At 32.3% G+C, this 13,201-nt stretch overlaps 1 protein-coding gene across 1 annotated transcript in view; it reads right to left on the minus strand.

The window, feature by feature from the left end:
* The window catches only part of LOC133206309 (ATP-dependent RNA helicase DDX1-like), a 214,382-nt gene that overhangs the window by 82,799 nt on the left and 118,382 nt on the right, over nucleotides 1-13,201 (minus strand). The window lies entirely within an intron of this gene.

The following is a 13,201-nucleotide window of genomic DNA, read 5'->3' on the forward strand; positions in this document are numbered from 1 at the left end:
CTGATAGATATGAAAGCATTCTTATATAGTGCAGATGTGTGTAGTGTTCAAATCTTCAAATCCCCCCCCCCCCACCTTTTTCCTTTTGGGTGGCATAGAGTCAAGGCAAGGGGTGAAGAGTTTACACAGAATACGACTGTATCTTTGAAGAAGTTATTACTTATTTCAGAACAACAGGGCTACAATTGGTCAGATTGACTCTGTTGTATAAATTCAATTTTCTATTTTTCAAATTATGGCCCCTTGGAATTGGTGGGACCAAAAGTTCTAAAAGGATTTCATAAAAATATTCTAGTAGAGAGCACTGCAGCCTAATTATAATAAAGGCTAATACACAAGTAATATTAACCCTGTGTTACTCAAGTCTCAGCCCTTGAAACCAAGATGAAGGATGATAAGAGTCTCAGGTGAGTTTCTGGTAAGTGTTGTGGCCCATGGGCCTGATTTATAGTTGTGATCATTTTGTCATTTCTTTATGTGCCACTTAAAATACCAACGTGGGTAAAGCAATGACAGTCCTCGTAAAATTAAGAATATTTAATCCCCCACTGAGGAATCTTCTCAGCTCCAGCTAGCTTGATGGTAAAGTAATACTCTGATCTCCCCACAATTAAACTCCAAAGAAATTCATTACAGGTCATTTCTGCCTGCCTAGTAATTGCGCCACAAATGGCCCTCAATAGTCAAAACAGTAATTTTCAAAATATAACATAAAGAACTGATTTCTTTATGACATTGTTAAAGTGTCTGCAACTTTTCTGTCCCGTATTGATGCTTGTGATGAGTGGAAATGATAGAAGATTCTATCGCTCTCTCTGACTTCCTGAATGAGATTTCCCCAACAGATCAACCAAGGACCATTACTTTGTAGGGCCTCAGATTTTTCCCCCTAAATTCAATGTCGTCCATCCTAGACTTTAGTTTTTCATACCAAAGAACAAATAGCAATGTCTCATAAATAATGATGCTTTTTACCCTTATTATCAAGGCTGTCTAATCAATGTGTTTGGTAACCAATGACACTGCTTTTTTATTTTGCTTGAAGTTGCACTTAAGAGATAAAGGGTTAATTCAATAAAAATGCTGTTAACAGACGTAAGGTCCCCACTGAATGATTGTATAATACCGAGTAATTAAAAAAAAAAAAGACTTGAAAAATTAAGTGGCGAAATTCACTGCTACGTTGACACATATATCAACAAAATCTTTTTAATTTTCTATTAAGTGTTGTGTGAGTTATTGAATTGCAACTCCGACTGGCACACCAAAACAAATTCCTTAAAACATTTGCTTCCTCCAAGTTTTATGTGTGCAATTAAACTGAAAAATTTACCCTCCCATTGACAGATTAATTGACAAAGAGACCTCTTACTAGTATATGGTGGATAAATTCACTGTCATACTGACAATTTTATCAAAAAATCTCTTTTTTTTTTTCTTTTTTATGTGAGTAAAGTATTAGATACTGTTTTCCTGAGGTGTACATATTTCTATTCCATCTAATTCTGCAGGTAAAAGGAAAAAAAAATCTATGAAGGAAAAAACAAGCACACTGTTGTCTAAAAAAGTGAATAATTAAGGAATGTTTTTCAGTTCTGTGTGAGTTATTGGTGTGTAAATCACACAGACTTGTCACGTAGGCATATTTCATGAAGCGCGCTAGCGCTTCATGAAAAATATGCCTACGTGCAAGTCTGTGTGATTTACACACCAATAATTCACACTAAACTTAAAAACATTCCTTATATTTACATTTTACAAGTTCAAAAGCAGCAATATTATGCTCAATATTTGAATTTCTTGCTGCCCTATATCGTTACATTTTTATTAACGTCTCTGTATAGCCTCATTGTGACGTCACTTTACCGTGAGTTTCACCGTGTATATTTCTACGCGTGAGTATACACAAAAATGAACTTCAAATCAATTGCACAGTTGGCTTAGTAGAAAAACATAGCAAATGTAAATATTTATAGATATATGTTGCATGTCAGAATTCATCATAGCTGTATATATGGCTATTTTGCATGGCATGATATGGAGTGATCTAGGTAACATGAGCTATATATATATGTTTGACGTACTGTATTTTTTCATCAATGAAATTTTGCTCATTTCAAATATTTCTTCTGAAGGCAGTGCAAGTCTCTATTTGTTTGAATGACTGGTCCCATGGATCTACATGTAAATTATACATTATTTTTTTAGTTTCATAATGGTGCCTTATTGAGTGGACTCATGCAAAATGCAAATAGTAATCCATTACAGAGAAATGAGATGAGTGAGCAATGGAAGATGCCATTTAACTAAAATAAAGCATCAGAGTCAAACAGTGTTCAAGGCCAGAGCTATCTCACAAGACAGAAAGTCAGTTATATAGGTAGTGTTATAATTTGATGTACGATGTTGAAATAATAGTCTGGATTTGACACATTGTGCATAAGCCAGAGGCGAATGCACTCTGCGTCAAACCCTGACTACTATTTTGGCATAGAACATCTCAATCATAACACTACTATAATTATTATGCTCACTGTTATTTGTATATGACAATTTTATCTAAATTCTCAATCCCAACCCTGTTTGCAGACATTAAATTTAAATGAAAATTTTCTTGAAAGTTTTTAATCAAGCATTATATCAAAAAGTGTTTTAATGACTACTGAAGTACCAGTGTGTTAACTATATGTTATTATATATATACAAACGCTTTGCTTTAGATACTGCTAAATGTGGCAACGTTGGGTGATAATGTGGTCACCATATTATCATTCAGTACTGTGTTAAGCGGGATAAGACTCCTGTCCATACCAGAAAAGAAATGGAAACGCTTGAACGACACAAACACATTTTGGACATTGGTATATACCCGTTAAAAAAGATTCAATGATTGCTGGACTGGTTATCCAATGGAGGAGGCATTTGGAAGACCAAAAAAATGAAGACAAAATGAAAAGTCAGAAACTGGATGTCATACATGAAGACAGCCATTTTAAATTCTCTAGAAGTTGGGAAAAAGTCTATTAAAAGAATCAATTATATGTGACCAGTTGATGACTCTAGAATGTGTGAGATAGATACACTCAGTTACTTACTGAAAATCAAATGTACTGTCCAATTTCTGCCTCAAACAAAATTTCAAAATTCTATAGAAAAGAGGTATACTGGTAGTTCTTGAACAAATTCACAAATGCAAAGAACTACGCTTTGACATCGTCGGTGTTGAGTCAACAGCCATTAGGTATGATCAATTTAACTGGAAGAAGAGTTATATATGGAGATTTTTATTGAAATTTGTATCTAACATTAAAAAAAAAATAATTTAATGATGATGGATGCTATTTATTTTCAAATTTATAGCATAAGTGAAACACAAAATACTTTGGTTCACATTTTTCTTGGAAAACCCCAGTAGTTTAATTTTGTAAACCAACTTTTAATCATGTGCAAAAAATATTCCGAGATTGTTTTACTTTTTAAAGAAATTTAAGTTGGTAATTAAAATATATCTACTGTAATTTGACTTCTATTCATGTGCAAAAAATATCAGATCTTTTTTAACTATATATTTCTCATCACAAATCAATTAAATGGTAGTGTATTCAATAAAAAAAATATATGGTTTGGATTTCAAACTGATTAATTGCAAAAATAAATCCCATCCCAATTAAATTGTGCAATTACCTGGTAATAGTTATTTCCTTTGAGAAATTAGATAACAAGATCAAGTGTCAAACTGACACCAATTGAAAATAAAAAAAAGTTTTTTCAATATCCAGTTCTTAATTAAATCTAATTAAAAAGGTCAATTCCTACACGGAAGAGATGTTGACAAAAAAATTCCATCCCAATTAAATTGTTGTTTAATTAATAGTGTTTCTCTTGAGAAATGAGATAATAAAATCAAGAATTGAACCGAGATCAAATTTCACAAAAAAGCAGTTTTTTTTAACCTTCTAGTTCTTTGGTGTAGAGTAAATAGCTTGAACAGATAAGGTAAATTAATTTATACAGGGAAAAGCTGATGACAACAGTTCCCATCCCAAATTAAATTGTAACAGTTGGGAAATTAAAAAATTTCAATTGAGAAATGTCAAATTGACAGCAATTTATAACTGAACTTCTAACACTTATTTTCATATTAACTTTTTAAGTTAAACAGACCCAATATCATTTATCAATTAAAAACCTATTGTAAGGTTCAGCCAGGTTCAATCTTAAGATAGTTCAGTTGGTTGAGCATCTGATTAGTGATTCAAGGGGGACCACAATTTAATTAAAATCAGATGTTAGATCCACTTGCATATGCCCTACACTACACTTAGTCTAGCAAGTATGCGAGTGGATCTAATTAGAATGAGGGGGCCCAGGTTCGAATTCTGGTCTGGTCCATTCACATTTTCCTCCTTGCTGGTTACATTTGGTACCATGACCATAACTTGATGGGAAGAGCCTGAGTTGTTGTCTTCAGAGGCAAAGACCTTTCAGAAAGGAGTAATGTGGGAGTCAGGCAGGGTCTATTACCAGTGGTTAGATAGCTCGGTGAGAAGAGCACCTGACTAGTGATTCAGTGGGCCTAGGTTCAAATCCCGGTCTTGTCCATTGCATTGTTCTGTTCCCCCTGATACTTATTTTTTTTTAATTTCCTATGCTTAATATCACACAAAGTTTGCAAACAGAGTTCAGTGTTTAATGCCTGTTAACTTTTTTTGCTGCTGAAGGATTTGTTAAAGGATTTGCTGAAGGATTTGATTTGTTGATTTGTTGCTGAAGGAAAGATATGATTTTTAAAGCAAATTATGATTTTAACTAAACCTTATTTTCTTTAAATCACATAAGACGATTACAAACACTAAAATTGAATAAGAGATAGAGAAGTTTTTCTCATCCCCTAATGTTAAAAAACATGGTTTATTGAAAACAATCCTTTAATTGAACCATTTGCTTGGTAATAAAATAAGCAAATGAAAAAAGAAATGGGAGAAAAGATTTTTTTCTTCCACAAATGGGAGTACTAATGGGAATTCAGGTTCAAAATATCTTCACCAAATTCTTTAACAGTCTAGCTGCTACATAAATGCAAACTAACAAATCTAATTAAAATCTTGGAAAGAAAGGATACAGTCACAGAAGATATTGTATAAGAATTAAGATGAAAGGGTGTGAATGCTGGGGGTATTGTCTTCCTTTGAAAAGGCTGACGGAAATTGATTGTCACCAGTTTTTTTTTTTTAAATTTCATTATGAGCATGCCATTAGCCTATTAGAATTGGTTGACAGTCTTCCTGAAGTTCTTGTAAGAATTGATGCTAGCCTGACTGCTAAGCTCAAGTTAATGGTCCTTTTTTTCAACTCAGAAAATTGTGGAGGAAGACTTTATTTCTTAAGATGTATTAAATTAATATAGGGAGTTGCCATAAAAACCTTGAGATGAAATTTTTACTGATAAATCATTAATCCTGAAAATTTAATTTCCTTCTCTGAATATTTATCCATTAATCTGTGAATATAAAATTTTGTAATAACTAGGCAGGATCTGCACAATTTTTCTTCCCTTTTGCTTGATTTCACAAATTCACATTACTTTTAGTACCAGTAGATATTAATTTTCTTCAAAATAATCCCTTCAATTTGCAGATAGAAAAAATCTCGTCAATAGGTTTCTTTCATATTGATTTTAGCTTTCTGATTATAGACATTTCCTGCGCAAATATCCAATTAATTAATAAGAACTCAAGTTTTCAAGTTTCTTTATTTCCTTAAGCCAACTGGCTCATCAAAATAATAATACAATCATGCTTTTAAGGAAAAAGAAAACAAAATCATACAGAGAGAGTGAACGTAAAAAATACATAGATGAAAATAGTCTTATACATCGATATTATTTTTTCTTAACAATGTGGCAGCATTCAAAAATTTGCCCAAATTTAACAGATCTTTAGTATTAATTATCAGAACTTAACAGTTGAATTAATTTAAAGACACTAGGCTTGTTATAATGATACTTTTTCAAAAATTTCTCTCTTAAATCAATATACAAAAGGCATTTCAAAACAATTTGAAAATGAAATTCGTCTTCTATATCATGGAGATTACAACATGTACATAATCTATTAATCTTTGGTATGTTATGGTATTGACCTGTTTCAATATTCAACATATGATTTGATAACCTAAATTTTGTTAATAGTTGTCTAAATTTTTTGTCAATAGGTTTTGTTAAATATGATTGCAAACAGGAATTGTCAATTAAATGTTGATACAAATAACTCTTTGGAGAGTATGATATACTCTCTGTTATGTTTTGCTTTGAAACATCTAAAAGTCGTTGTTTTGTAATGTTATAAGCTCTATCATTTAAATGGTTTTCTGTTTTTTTATTAATCTCACTTATATTTAAACCCTCTGAAGTTTTGTGTTAAAAAATCAATAATCTATAATTAAAATTAAATTATTAATTAAAATCAAAAATAGGGGATGGCAATATTTACCACTTAATTTTATTCTGAGATTATGACTAATTACAGAAACTTAATGCAAAAAATTGAAAAATACAGAAATTCTTACAAACAATAAATCTACTTACCGGTATTATAAATAACCAATTTTATTGTTCCTTTAAATTATTGATTTGTTTGAACTTTTTATAACATCATTAAATTAATGTTCATTTCCTTGTAACATTTCTGATATGGATGGATACCTTTTGCAAATTACCATTTAAAAAAACAGAAACATAAATGTCCTAACAGGATTGTACAATAAATTCACATTACAGTTTTTATGTATCCCTTGGTTAATATCAAAGAATTGTGATTAGGTAAACAACCCTATTACAGCTAAATTTCAATATTTTAAAGAGAAATCTAATGTTGTTTACCAAAGTAGATAAAAACTAAGATTTGTCAAACCAATGCCATTGTTTTAAAAATCTTTGCACATTCATCCCATCAATTTCCTATTTGTATTTTGAACTCCTATGCAACCTGATATAACCTTGACCTATCATGAAGAGCTAAATATGGTTGATATGTACAGTGCCCATCTCCAAAAGCCTTGTTTTTAATTTTAGTAAATGTAGAGATACCAAGATTACAGGGCTGTTATTGGTGAGAACAATTTTTGTCTTGGTGTAATTTGCTACTTGTAATTCTTTTTTTAAATGTTGAAAAGAAAGAAGAAAAAATCTATCAAAAATTAGATTTATTTATTTCAACATGTTAAGGACTACCAGAAATACAAAACTGAGAGAAATCACAGCTCATAGAGTTTTGACTTGATCTTTGACTTGGTTCAAATGCTGTACAGCCAAGGACAGAAATTATTTGTTTCAAACTAGGATTTTACCAAAAGGTGTTTTTATTTTTATCTCTGACCTTTAAAACTTGTTCAAAGTCACAACACATCCTTCACTAGGAGCACTTTTTATGAGATATGCCAGGTATACCCCAGAATTTGGCCAAGGGAAGAGAAAATGTGTTTGGGACAAGGAATTTACACTAAGATTTATTTAGAACTTGATCTTTGACCAATACAAATTATAGAATTCTGTCAATGTGAACTATGACCAAAACTGGTCCAAGGTATAATTAAGACAACAATTTTATGCAAAGAAGCAATTCTTCTGCCTCTGGCCTAGAAATATGCTTCAAGGTCACAGCCCCCCTTAAAGGTATTCATAAGATAAAGCATCAGTCAGATTGGGCAAAGGGGATAGAAAATATGCTCTGGACAAGTATTCAACACAGTGACATATTTTGTCCCGACTTTTTACATAAGAACTTGGACCAAGGTCACTGCAAGCATTTACTCTTGGCCACTTCGTGGTTGAAGTATGAGCCAGATTGGATCATACGGAGACAATATACTTCAGAAAAGTAATATCAGACAGATGAACAGGAATCTTCATTGTTCATGGGTAGTCTATGTTCTTAGGTAACCAAAATTTACTGGTTTGTGGGGACATACTTCGTGGGTAACTTGTATGTTTTATGAAGACAGATAACTCTACTGTGTTCAATGTAGTTTATGTTCATGGGGGGATGTAAATTTGTGGGTAAAGGTTACCTAATATAAAATTCATGAACATTGATCCCCCCAGTAATCACCATAAGGCACCTGCAGATTGGGGGGCCTAGTGAGCCTTACCTTGGCCTACAATGAAGTCTCTATTCCACTCAGAATTTTACCTCATAAATACTGTATACAGGGTTATTTTTGCCCCGTGTTGTTGTCACCCTTTCACCGTTACTACCAAACAATTTTGCCCAATTTTAAATTCCCGCAGGCACAGTTGTATATTACAAATTACACTGTTTTCTTCGAATTTGTCCTATTTTTACTTTAGCCACTTCCCATGAGGGTGAAAGGGGTGAAAATAAAACAGGTGTAAATTTCCCTGTACACTGACTACTAAGTAGTTTGAAAATTAATGAGCAACTAGAAATATGTCCATAGGACATGAATGCCCCGCCGAGGGTATATTAGTAATGCAACATTTTAACACAAATTGAGAAAAGTGAGGTCAAGGTCAAAGGAAAGGTCTAGGTGAAAAAATATTGATGCAGTTGAATAGCTTACATCAGTATGTATCAGCATATGAAGTTTGACACTAATTTAAGAAAAGTGAAGTCAAGGTCAAAGGAAAGGTCAAGGTCAAAAAATGTTGATGCAGTTGAAAAGGTTACATCAGTATGTATTAGCATATGAAGTTTGATAAAAATATTGTGAATGGTTTCTTTAAAACTGAGCTAAACACTAATTTAAGAAAAGTGAGGTCAAGGTCAAAAGAAAGGTCAAGGTCAAAAAATATTGATGCAGTTGAATAGTTCTCATCAGTATGTATCAGCATATGAAGTTTGACACTGATTTAAGAAAAGTGAGGTCAAGGTCAAAGGAAAGGTCAAGGTCAAAAAATGTTGATGCAGTTGAATAGCTCTCATCAGTATGTATCAGCATATGAAGTTTGATAACACTATCTTGAATGGTATCTTTAAAACTGAGCTAAAACTTATTTCAGAAAAGTGAGGTCAAGGTCAAAGGAAAGGTCAAGGTAAAAAATATTGATGCAGTTGAATAGCTCTCATCATTATGTATCAGCATATGAAGTTTGTTAAAAATATCTTGAATGCTTTCATTAAAACTGAGCTAAACACTAATTTAAGAAAAGTGAGGTCAAGGTCAAAAGAAAGGTCAAGGTCAAAAAACGTTGATGCAGTTGAATAGCTTACATCAGTATGTATCAACAAATGAAGTTTGATTACATTATCTTGAATGGTATCTTTAAAACTGAGCTAAACACTAATTTAAGAAAAGTGAGGTCAAGGTCAAAAGAAAGGTCAAGGTCAAAAAATGTTGATGCAGTTGAATAGCTTACATCAGTATGCATCAACATATGAAGTTTTATTACACTACCTTGAATGGTATCTTTAAAACTGAGCTAAACACTAATTTAAGAAAAGTGAGGTCAAGGTCAAAGGAAAGGTCAAGGTCAAAAAATGTTGATGCAGTTGCATAGCTCTCATCAATATCTATCAGCATATGAAGTTTGATAAAAATATCTTGAATGGTATCTTTGAAACTGAGCTTTGAACAGAGCTAAACGCAAAGTGTGACGGAAGGACAGACGGAAGGACGGAAGGACGGAAGGACAGAAGGACGGAAGGATGGAAGACGGACATGACAAACACTTTATGCCCCGGCCATATTCATTGCGGGGCATAAAAATGAAAATGACTTGTTAAATCACATTTCTTTAAATACTGTATACAGGATTATTTTCATCTACTGTTATCTTCACTCTTTCATACATGCAAACCATTTTGCCCTGTTTTAAATTTGTCCAGTCCCAGTTCTGTTTAAGAAATTATACTGTGTTCTTTGAATTCGTCCCATTTTAAATTCGCTCACCTGAGTGTAGGGCGAAGAGTGGCAAAAATTAAACAGGGCGAAAATTTCTCTGTATACAGTACTGCTTATTTAAATTCTAATCATTTGTCCTTCTTGGGAAACTAATTTGCTTTTGCACAACAGTATTTCGGACTCGAAATAAAGTATACTTTTCTTAATTATAGTATACTGCAATTGCTTGTATATTTACATGCATCTTCAACCAGGGATGGGCAAGATAACTGAAAAATGTAATCGATTAATAATCGATTACTTAGAGGAATTTTGTGTAATCGATTATTAATCGATTACACTCATTTTTGTCCTGTAATCGATTGTAATCGATTACTTTGGAAGATGTAATCGATTAATAATCGATTATCTGGTACTCCCAAGTTTTTATCCCTTCAAATATCAAAGCAATATTTAAATGGTAACGTTGATGATATCCACTGAAGTTTGAATGTGTTCCTGCAGTTTCAGTGCAGATTCTTTTAAGGTTTTATTCTGGCTAACATTCTCACTAAATGCCCAAATGAGGGATTCTGTACCATGAAAAGTGGAGACATGATTCCTACAATAAAATATGTCAAGGAATTAATTATTCCTTTCAACCTTGGATCTGAACCTCCATATTCAGATTTGACTTGTTGCAAAAATTATTTATTATAAAATAATTTTATTGTGAATAACTTCATTAGAAGTATTTGGGCTAGCTGCCCGTATGTTGACAGTACACATTAAACATTCTTGTGTCTTCTTTAAAAAAAAAATAAGTAAATTAGAACTCTTAGTAATAAACATGTAAATAGAATGTGTCTTTAAGTAATTAAACTAATAGCACAATTTCATTCTGTATTGAAATAAGTGTTTTGAGAGCTATTAATTGTTTTAATAATATTGTTTGTCTTCAATAGAACTATGAAAAATAAAAGTTAAACACTAGGTAGTTCACAGTTTACACCTCATTATCTGCAAGTCAGGGATGTCTCAGTCAATTAATTAGCCAAGATAAGCAAACACAGTGACACTTACTCCCTCTCTTACAGACACCTATAACCCCTCACTGATACAAAAGAAACCTTACAATTTTGAATGAAAACATGAGAATGATTTTGCAAATTTTAAAGTTACTAAAACCACAAGTTTGAAGTTGTTTAAACATTTTCAGATATGAATAAGTATTTCCATCTTCTTTTTTCGAGTACAATGTAGTTTATTTACCAAATCATTTATAATTAACACAGCACTTAAATCTGTTTTTGCTATTTATAATTTTCTATTACAACCACAAAGTTTTTCAATATTTGAAATATGAAAAGGACATTCAGCAAGAGGACTATATGGGTCAAATGTAAAATGCATACAAAAAATCTATATTTTTTATTAATAAATAGTTGAAATACACTTCTGAATTATTTAATACTAGACCAGTAGGTCTATAATGCAAATTTTATTGAGAACCTTATTAAACTTATGATAATAAAAGTTAGGTAATCCAAACATTACACTAGGTTGTTTATATTTGATATGTGTGTGAATGACAGGAAATAATTCTCCAAAATAACATCCATTTATGCATAAAATAATCGAAAGTAATCGAAAAAGTAATTATAATTACATTGAAAATTTTAGCTGTAATCGATTAAATTACGATTACAAGTAATCGAAAATCTCTTCGATTACAGATTACTGTCGATTACTTGAAAAAAAGTAATCATTACAATCGATTACGATTACTCGATTATGATTACCCCATCCCTGTCTTCAACTACACTGAAGAATTGCAAAGTGCCAATTTTCATCATCTCGCTAGCTTGCCTGTCTCCGGGAGTGGTTTCCTGAAATATGTCAATCCCCAACGACTCATTTACACTTAATAAAAATTAATTATCAGCAATCTAAATGACAGACACAGACAATGTGGTTCAAGACAGTACACATCACTCTCCAGGGAAGGCAGCATGAATTACTTGGAATCCATTGTCAATATCACAAGATGTATTCCCCCCTCTAACAGCTACAACTTTTGTAAATTCAATCATTCATAGGTTTTATTATGGAGTTCCCCTTGCTCTAGGTGATAAGAAAAAAATAATTCCAGTTGAATGGTTGTTCCATTGTGATAAAAGCTTTGTTAACAGAGGATAAAATCTCACATCATCTCTTAAACCCACAGAAGGTTGTTGACGTCTTCAAGATAGATAATGTGTCAATGAGATGCCATGCAGAGATTATATACTAGATGCGTAAACCAAGCTTTAATGATTATGGCTCTGTCATCTTGATTTTCATCAATCATCTTTTTTTATTTCCCTAACCACTTTTAAATACGGTATATTTGTATACATATATAGGTAACTCAACTTTTCCCACTTTCACGACTTTAACCCGATATCTCAGACTTTTGGTTTTTTTTCTCAGTCCCATCAAGTTCAAGTTAACAAGGTTTGACTGTAATTTGTGTTTATAGATATGAGGCTAGGAATTCTTCCTCTGAAGAACGAGTCTGGATGCTGAATAGCCTCTACATTGCAGTTTACAACAACTTAATGTAAAACCCTGATTTGACCTTGAGTTGTTGACTATTTAACTTTGATCTGGAAATCAGTAAGCTTCCTTTAACCATGTACATAACTCTATGGCAAATGTAAGACTGAAAATCAAACATTACTGCTCATTAATTTTTAGCAATTAGTAGTCTTTGATATGATGTTCTCCTATAACTGGATTTTGGATAATATACATTTATTGCATGATTGTGAGGGAAATATGAAGAATTATTCAGCCAAGAAAAAAGTCATATTCCCCAAGGGCTTCGCCCAAGGGGAATATGATTTTTCTTGGCTGAATAATCCTCCACGTTTCCCGAACTTTCATGCAAAAAATTGTTTATTATACAAAAACAAGAAGAGCCTTTAAAAATACACACAAACTTTCAAATTCAGCATCGCTCTAAAATTCACTTTCAGTTTTAAAGTAAAATTACTGAAACACTTTACTGAAATCCTTTGGACACTAGTCATTCCGATTTCTTTGTTTTGTTTTTTTAAGCATCCCTATTAAAAAAGACTTCTCTCGGGAGTTTTCGTTCAACGAACGATAAGTATCAAGGGAAAATGCACGAAGTATCCGAAGAGGTTGAATATGACAAATAGCATGACAACGACAGGGAAATATGAAGCTTTATGGCCCTGGGTAATGATCTAATGTTCCTTTTACATAAATAAGAGGTTGAAGACCTTAAAGAAAAGTCAGACAAAATGCATTGTCTCTGACTTAAAAAGAAGTCTTTTTAAATAAAACCACAACC

The sequence above is a fragment of the Saccostrea echinata genome, unplaced genomic scaffold, assembly GCF_033153115.1.
Source record: "Saccostrea echinata isolate AGI-Se365-2 ecotype Australia unplaced genomic scaffold, CSIRO_AGI_Sech_v1 ptg000054l, whole genome shotgun sequence".
NCBI classification, from domain to species: Eukaryota; Metazoa; Mollusca; class Bivalvia; order Ostreida; family Ostreidae; genus Saccostrea; species Saccostrea echinata.